The following is a 7,262-nucleotide window of genomic DNA, read 5'->3' on the forward strand; positions in this document are numbered from 1 at the left end:
GGAAACATACTTCCCTCTCTTCTCTGAGCTCTGTCCACAGTCCCCAATCCCAACATCAGATTCAATGGTTCACTGGAAGAACTCTCAGACTCAGAATCTTGTTATACCCAAGGTTATGACTTATCACAGAGGACAGATACAAATCAAAACCAGTACAGAGTCAAGCACTTGAGAAACCAGGCAAAACCCTCCATTTATTTGCCTTTTCCCAGTGCAGTCACACAAAGTAGCATTTAATTCTTGCAGAGATGACGTGTACCAATATATACATAGATTTCCTACCAGGAAAAGCCACCCCAACCTCAACGTCCAGGAATTTGGAACGTCCATCATTTAAGCAGGAAGCACCCATGTGGTTCTCTTCAGTCAATCTAAATCTTAAATCTTCAGATATCAGGCCTGATCGTGTAGCTCAAGGACCTCGATTGAAGGGTTTCCCGATCTCAGGCTTCCTGATGTTTGCTAGTAGAAATCCTGCTGATTTTCACCTGCCTCCAGGGTGGCAAGGTCAGCGTGGAGGGCCAAGCTGTATAGAAAGTAGGATTCTAAGTAGGCTAGCTATATGTAAGGAAGATGATAAATTAGCCATCAGCAACCTTATTGGGAAAAATAAAAGATGATGATGGTTTTTCTGACACTTTCCATAGTGTCAATAGAATACATAAAGGAATCATTCATAAGAGAAGGCTTGCTGTGATCATAAAATATACAACAAAAATCACATATGAGTTATTAAATATCAGGAACAGTCCCTTGTTAATTTTATTCCCAAGGTATAAGCAGAGTGATTTTTTTTTTGTCTTGCAACTTGCTCAGTTAAAATTTGATAGAAATTGACTTAGCACTGGTATTAGGATCAATATAAGAGGAATGTTTTTCATCCTATCAAAGAATAAACAAAAATACATGTGTCTTGAACCTTTATTCAAGCAGTAAGGTTAACTAGTTTGTTTTATTTATTTATTTTAGGGTACTTTTTTTTAACCAGAGCACTGCTCAGCTCTGGCTTTTGGGGGATTGAACCTGGGAGCCTCAGGCATGAGAGTCTCTTTGCAGAAACATTATATTATCTACCCCCATCAAGTTTATTTTATTTTATTTTATTTTGCTTATTAAAGATAGAGAGAATTTGAGAGGGGAGAGACAAAGAGACACCTGCAGCTCTACTTCACCATTCATGAAGCTTTCCCCTTGCAGCAGGGGACCAGGGGTTTGAACCTAGGTCCTTGTGCACTGTAGTGTGTACACTTATCCAGGTGTGCCACCACCTGGCCCCTGTTAACTAGTTTGTAATCTGAAATCATCAATGACTCTTTGTTATTCTAAAATAAATACATTCTGGGTTTTTTTATTATTTTATATATTGAATAGAGACAGAGAGAAGGAAGGAGAGATAGAGAGGGAGAGGGGAAGAGAGAGATACCTGCAGCCCTGCTTTACCATTTGTGAAGTGGGGGCCAGGGGTTTGTGCCTGAATCTTTGTGCATTGCAACATGTACACTCAGCCAGGTGCTCCACCACCTGGCCCCAGATAAATGCATTTTAAAAGAAATGAAACTCAATTGTCGTCCATTTTTATCCATTTCTAAATGGTAGAAAAGTTGCTCAAACCGATTAATTCAAAATTTTCCTGAAGCTTTTTGATTAGGTAGCGTAACAAATGTAAGTATTAAACGTAGCCCTTTGTTAGGACATAAATGGAATTACAAGGGATGATGCTGAGCAAAACTCAGGAGAATAAGGACCAATATCAATGCTCACACTTACATATGGGATGTAAGTAAACAAAGCAAGAGAACACAGTCAAAAGAAAACAAACCCTAAGATTTTGGACAACTAAGGTCACCAAAGGGGGAGGGTGATCTGGAGTTTTGATGGTGAAGGAGAACCAGTAGACTTTAGTAGAGGGTGCTTGGAGCATTGGTGATGGGTATGGTATAGTAACATACATCAGGAAGAAGTATGAAATCTTACCCCTAAAACATACAGCCTTGTAAACCTATATAACCTCAATTTTTTAATTTTGATATTTTCTAATTCTTCTAATTTCAACCACTATCCAGAAACACTGGTAGCAGAATTGAGTTTATCTATACTACAAAAAAAAAAAAAAAAAAAATCAAGCCCAAGGACTGGTGTAAGGACCCCGGTTCGTGCCCCTGGCTCCCCACCTGGAGGGGAGTCGCATCACAGGCGGTGAAGCAGGTCTGCAGGTGTCTGTCTTTCTCTCCCCCTCTCTGTCTTCCCCTCCTCTCTCCATTTCTCTCTATCCTATCCAACAACGACAACATCAATAACAAGGGCAAAAAAAGGGAGAATAAATAAATATAATAAAAAATGGGCAGTAGCGCAGCAGGTGAAGCGCAGGTGGCGCAAAGTGCGGGTAAGGATCCCGGTTAGAGTCCCAGCTCCTCACCTGCAGGGGAGTCGCTTCACAAGCAGTGAAGCAGGTCTGCAGGTGTCTTTCTCTTCCTCTCTCTGTTTTCCCCTCCTCTCTCCATTTCTCTCTGTCCTATCCAACAACAACGACATCAATCATAACTACAACAATAAAATAACAAGGGCAACAAAAAGGAATAAATAATAAATAAATATTTTTTAAAAATTAAAAAAAAGATCAACTGCGCAGCTGACATCTTGAAATCGTTGACAATTGCTAAGCTATAAATGAGTATGAGAACAGTGACTGCTGGTATCAGGGGATGGCTTACTTGGTTGAACACACGTTACCTGCAAGAGCCAGGGTTCAAGCTTCCAGTCCACACCTGCGGGGCCGGGGCGGAGGCGGGGGGAGGGGGGGGGGAAGGAAGGGGGAGGGCTTCGTGAGAGATCACACAGTGCTACAGGTGTCTTTCTTTCTCTCTCCCTTCTCTCTTGATATTTCTCTCTGTCCTCTCTAATAAATAAATAAATAAATAAATAAATAAATAAATAAATAAATAAATAAATATGTTTTCAAGAAAATAGTGACCGCTCACCAAAACAAATCATACCTCAATGTTTTTTCCACCTTATCTTCAAAATTATCATTTTCTTTGAGGTTAACTTTAATTAAAAGAGAAAAGATAGAAGTCGGGGGGGGGAGTGTTTGTTTTTTTTAATTTAGCTAATTTGTCTTCTTTCCTTTTAATTAGTCAATCACATGAGGGAATATTCTAGTACTTCACAATTACCAGAAAAAAACATTGTCCCAGCTGTAAACTAATCTCAGCACTTGAATGCTGCTAAACAGATTATGAAATTATTATGAGGTGAAACTATAAGGAAGTTAAGGAGCTTAACTTAATAGGGTGGTATAGAAATGGGTATGGATGGTATAGCTCTAGATACTCTCTACCATGATGCTACAGACAAAGAGTGGGGCGTGGTGAGTTCATTTCTCCATGGAAGTCAGTGACAAACCAGAGGTGAGATCATGAGGCTGAAATACATTCTTCACATCCATCAAACTGATCTACACTTAATGGCTAAGAAAGCAACTATGAACTGATAACCCTAGCCTTAAGCTTGTATTCAAAATACCAACCCACATATTTTTAAATAATTGCATATAAAAATTTCACACTGACTATATGGCAACAGTTACAGTCATGTCTATTCTCTAAAAAAAAAAAAAAAAAAAAAATGACAACCTTTAACTTCAACTTTGAAAAAAAATCTCAAGGAAAAATTCCTTTAGAAAAGGTACCAAAGATAGGAAATGTGCATTGGAAAATGATAAAGATTATAAAGAGTTGAATCAGATTGATCTAATTCAGCACCAGCAGCAAACAGTACAGGAAAAAATGAAAAGTATAAAGTTAGGAACAAGCTTCCCGGAGAAGTTCACTGGTCTCCAGCCAGAGATGCTTGGATTCCTCAGCTGACACCATATACAATGTAGTGGTATCAGTCGAAGGCCTGGTTGAAGCTACCATGGCCTGTGCCTAGGGACATAATACTCACTTTAGTGACAAGAAAATTCTGTTGCTAAAAGCAGATCCAAAGAAAGTACTGGAGAAATTTCCAGAAACATATAGCAACAGAGTCAGTTCCACTTCCCCTGGCTCTGCAACCCTTCTTAGCAGTTTTGGTGCCTATGATCACATCTACAACATGAGAATCAAAGCCTTTCAAGGAATGCAGGGTGCCTGCTCAGAGGCCTTGATAAGGACAATTTAGATGACATGAGCTACATAGTGGAGAATGATGTCATCATGCATGCTCTCACTAAGCAACTGGAAGCTGTGTCAGACCATGTAACAGTTCCCTACTGGAGCAAAGCAGTCCGCTACCCCTGCCTTCCCCATTTCCCATAGCAGACTTCAGCTCATGGGTTTATGTCACCCTAGGTGATGGCAGCACCTTCCAGACCAAATTGTTGATTGGTGCAGTCCAGATTGTTAGCTGGAACTATGACCAGTCTGCTGTTGTAACTACTCTGCGTTCATCAGAGGTCACAGAAAATAATGCAGCTTGCCAGAGATTTCTTCCCTCTGGGCCCATTGCTCTGCTCCTGCTCTCAGACACCTCGAGTTCCTAGGTTTGGTCCATATCCTATGGACATGCAGCAAAGCTGATCAGCATGGATAAGGAAAAGTTTGTAAATGCCATTAACTCTGCCTTTGGGGGTTATGTTAACCATGCAGACTTCATCGACTTCACTGGCACTATACTGCAATATGCTGTTGCCCTTCTGAAGCCTACTACTGTTTCAGCTTGCCAGCTGCCCCCAAATGTGGTCAAGGTGGATGCCCAGAGCAGAGCACTGTTTCCTCTTGGGTTGGGACATGCTGCTGAGTACGTGTGGCCTTGAGTGGCACTCAGTGAGGATGCATCCCACAGAGTCCATCCACTGGTGGGACAAGGTATCAACATGGGCTTTGGGGATATTTCCAGTTTGGCTCATCATCTCAGTGCTGTAGCCTTCAATGGGAAAGACTTGGGTTCTAAGAACCACCTCACAGGTTATGAGAAAGACAGACAGTGTCACACAACTGCTCTTCTGGTTGCTACAGATCTTCTAATAAAAATACTATTCCACCAATGCTAGTGTGCTTCTCAGGATGTAGGGATTGCAGACCACAAATGCATTATCTCCACTCAAAGTTAGAGCTGGCTAGCAGCTTTTCAAGCCTTCTTAACTGAGAAGTAACTTTATCAATGGCTTTTAATTTCTTTGAATAACTTTCTTGGCTATAGTATTATTATCTTTATCTGTCTACCTTCTCTAGTTGATTATAAAGCCCACTTCTAAACTGACTTTATGTAAAGGGCTTAAGATAGTGAATAAGGACCTTTAAAGATAAAGACGCTTAAAGTGTTTTCTGATTCTCCAGCTTCTTTCATGAGAGACTTTCCATTTAAAGACACTTTGGAGAGACTCTTAAGAAGAGGATGTAGCGGGAGTCGGGCTGTAGCGCAGCGGGTTAAGCACAGGTGGCGCAAAGCACAAGGACCAGCATAAGGATCCCAGTTTGAACCCCGGCTCCCCACCTTTAGGGGAGTCGCTTCACAGGCCGTCTGCAGGTGTCTTTCTCTCCTCCTCTCTGTGTTCCCCTCCTCTCTCCATTTCTCTCTGTCCCATCCAACAATGACAACAACAATAATAACTACAACAATAAAACAACAAGGGCAACAAAAGGGAATAAATAAATTAAATAAATATTTAAAAATAAATAAATAAAAGAAGAAGAGGATGTAGCAACATGAGTACCACCCCAGCATGCTTCACTTCAGACTGTGTCCAGAGACTACAGGTGTGGAACGACAACCCTTCAGCTTCATCACTCGGGTGAGACCTTTCCTTTCATAGTATTCTCTAATTCCATCCCAGGTGTCCACTTCCTAACAAAGTCCCAAAACCTAGATATAGACCAGGTTCCAGGAGATAGAGCATATGTCCACATGTATCCATAAACCAGGGCAAATATATACCTGAAAGCAGTAGTACACTAGAGTTTGCAGTGAGTACCCCCCAACACTTTATCTCCACTATTCCATCCTTTGGGTCCATGATTGCTCAACAATTTGTTTGGCTTTGTATATTAACTCTCTTTTCAGCTCCCAGGTTCCAGATGCCATCAGGATGCTGGCCAGGCTTCCCTGGACTGAAGACCCCACCAATGTACTCTGGAGCTCAGCTTCCCCAGAGACCCATCCTACTAGGGAAAGAGGGAGGCAGACTGGGAGTATGGATCAACCAGTCAACGCCCATGTTCAGCGGGGAAGCAATTACAGAAGCCAGACCTTCCATCTTCTGCAACCCACAACGACCCTGGGTTCATGCTCCCAGAGGGATAGAGAATGGGAAAGCTAGTGGGGAGGGGACGGGATATAGAGATTGGATGGCGGGATTTGTGTGGAGTTGTACCCCCCATCCTATGATTTTGTTAATGTCTCCTTTCTTAAATATATATATTTTTTTTTTTTTTAATGAAAAAGAGGATGTAGTTGGGACTTTTCCCAAGTTTTTGGTTTAATCACTTTGAACATTTTATTTTTAAGTTTTCTTTACCTGCCGTCACACTTTACTATTGTATTGTTCGAAAAGTCTTTATACATTTTTGCATAGAAAACCACATCATGACTTTCCTGACAGTCCAATATAGCAGAGCATCACTTTCTTTTTTTTCTCTAGGAACAGATTATGGCCTTTGCAAGCAAACGAGTTCTCCTTTCTGGAGATTTTATTGATGAAAAATGAACATCTTTTCTAGAGACCATTTTTCATTTTCAAGATTTATTGAATAAATTCACTTTACCTTTTAAAAAGGATAAAGTTAAATATTAAAAATAAAATAACAACTTACAAAGCATCAACACATGCTCACATTTGGATCATAATTTTATCTACTAAGTAGGACAAGAATTTTTATATCTGGTTTTATAGATGAGAGGAAGTGTGGCTTAAAGGAAAATCCAATTTTCATCTTAAAGGAAGGCTTCATAGTAGTGGGTAGAATCATAATGCTTTAGCAACCTCTCTGACACCAAATTCAAGCTGGTTTCTGGAAATAACACTGAGCATGGGATGCATAGACTCAGCTTGAAATCTCATTTCCAACACTTTCCAGATACAATGCCTCAAGGAAACCACTTCTTTTCCTGGAGCTGTGTCTCAGGATGATTCTCCAGGAGACAGATGCTGAAACTCGGTTTAGAGGTTGATGGGAAATTGTGCCGATGCAGTCATATCTGCCAAGTTGTCCCCTCAGGCTACTGCTAGTTCCCGTGAGAGTTGGGACATTCTCGGAGTGCCTGTTCAGCCATGTTGTGCCCTC

General features: G+C 40.9%; 1 pseudogene; it reads left to right on the top strand.

Annotated features, from left to right (window-relative positions):
• Window positions 1–248: 248 nt before the first annotated feature.
• LOC103120631 (ubiquinone biosynthesis monooxygenase COQ6, mitochondrial-like) lies at window positions 249–6,685 on the top strand (annotated as a pseudogene).
• The last annotated feature ends 577 nt before the right edge of the window (window positions 6,686–7,262 follow it).

This window comes from Erinaceus europaeus, chromosome 12 (genome assembly GCF_950295315.1).
Source record: "Erinaceus europaeus chromosome 12, mEriEur2.1, whole genome shotgun sequence".
Lineage (NCBI taxonomy): Eukaryota > Metazoa > Chordata > Mammalia > Eulipotyphla > Erinaceidae > Erinaceus > Erinaceus europaeus.